This window comes from Urocitellus parryii, chromosome 3 (genome assembly GCF_045843805.1).
Source record: "Urocitellus parryii isolate mUroPar1 chromosome 3, mUroPar1.hap1, whole genome shotgun sequence".
Classification (NCBI taxonomy): domain Eukaryota; kingdom Metazoa; phylum Chordata; class Mammalia; order Rodentia; family Sciuridae; genus Urocitellus; species Urocitellus parryii.
This window is the reverse complement of record NC_135533.1, coordinates 75,150,871-75,152,424: the sequence shown is the minus strand read 5'-3', so window position 1 is coordinate 75,152,424 and position 1,554 is coordinate 75,150,871. Positions and strand designations below refer to the sequence as shown.

At 37.4% G+C, this 1,554-nt stretch overlaps 1 pseudogene; it reads right to left on the bottom strand.

Annotated features, from left to right (window-relative positions):
• Nucleotides 1–407: 407 nt before the first annotated feature.
• On the bottom strand, nt 408–1,129 carry LOC113196805 (RNA 3'-terminal phosphate cyclase-like protein pseudogene; annotated as a pseudogene).
• Nucleotides 1,130–1,554: the final 425 nt, after the last annotated feature.

Below are 1,554 nucleotides of genomic sequence, written 5' to 3'. Positions count from 1 at the left end.
CAAAGGAATGTGATATAACTGGGTAGACAGTTCCTTCCTTTAGAAAAGGTAACATCTAACCCAAGATATAATCCTATATTTTTAGTCTTTTGCTCCTCTAAAACCATAGTTAAGAAAGTAAAAAGGCAAGTTCCAACCTAGAAGAAACTTCACAACATACATATTAAACAAAGGATGTCTATCAAGAACAGAGACTTTTTACAAGTCAATTACAAATAGAACCAAGAATCAACCACAGACTGATAGATACCTCACAAAATATTACAAATAGTGAATAATTATACAAAAACATGATCAGTATTAAAGAAACTAAGATTTGCAGTAAGACACTACCATACACCTATTAGGATGACTGAAATCAAAGAGACTGTATTATTATTTGTGAAAACATGAAACAATTGACAGCATCACTTGAGGTCCTTGCTAAGGTTGGAGAAGGCAGTACCCACAACGGTCATCAGCATTTTATCCCCATCCTTGAGTTCTTCACCATGTGGTTTGGTTTCAATTTTAAACATAATCTGGAAACATCTCTTAAAGTGCTACAAAAATTCTATTGTGTAAGGAGAGAGTGGTCCTAGTAGGGCTTTGAAAACTTCCTGTAGTCCAGGGGTCATGAGCAGTAGAGCCAGAGTTTGGTTAGTCTAGTTTACAATCCACCCCTGTAGATTTCTTTGAGTAACATCCTGGCATGGTTGGGTTGGAGTCTAGTTCAGCACTGAGGAAGTTGCCATTGGTAGTCTCAGCAACCAGTGACAACCCAAAGCCTGGAGATATCCCAGAGTTGACTCCTTTCCTGTGGTCTGTGTAAATATAGATGTTGGGCATGAATTTGTTGAAGATGCTTCTTGCAGAATCTGCAGTCTAGTGTTCCATCTGAGGTGATAAATGCATGGAATATGCTATTCCTCTGATACATTTAATTTTTCCTGATTCCATGAGCTTAATGGGTTTCAGGACCTTACTTCCAGGACAAGAGAAAACCACTTTGCCTCCTCCCCTGGAGGAATTCTTCATCACACAATCTTTAGCTCCAAAGATTCATCGCCAATTGCAAACTTTCTCTCAACAAAGGAAGAGCTGTTACCTTGAGAACATCAACCAAAGGGTCAACTTAGTCATTGATCATTCCTCATACAGTGCTCATTGGAATGTAAAATGGCACAAAAACTTTGGAAAACAGTTTAGCTATTTCTTAAAAAAGTGAAAAATATGTTTTCTTATGATCTGAGCATCCCAGTCCTTGGTATACAGCTAAGAGAAGTGAGATTTTATATATCCATACAAGGAATTGTACCTAAATACAAAGGATTTTTACTTGTAGTGGCCCCAAACTGGAAACAACCCAAATGTCCATCAGCAGATGGATTGCTGCAATACAAGGGAATGCTCTCCAGAAATAAAAAGGAATTAGCTATTGAGACACAAGAAACAATGAGTAATCTAGCATTCAAGGGTAGCTTCATGTTTAGAGAGAGTGGCTATAAATAAAAGAGCAATTAATTATGAAGACATTGACATTTAAGAATGAAACAGACAAACTGGAATGCGACT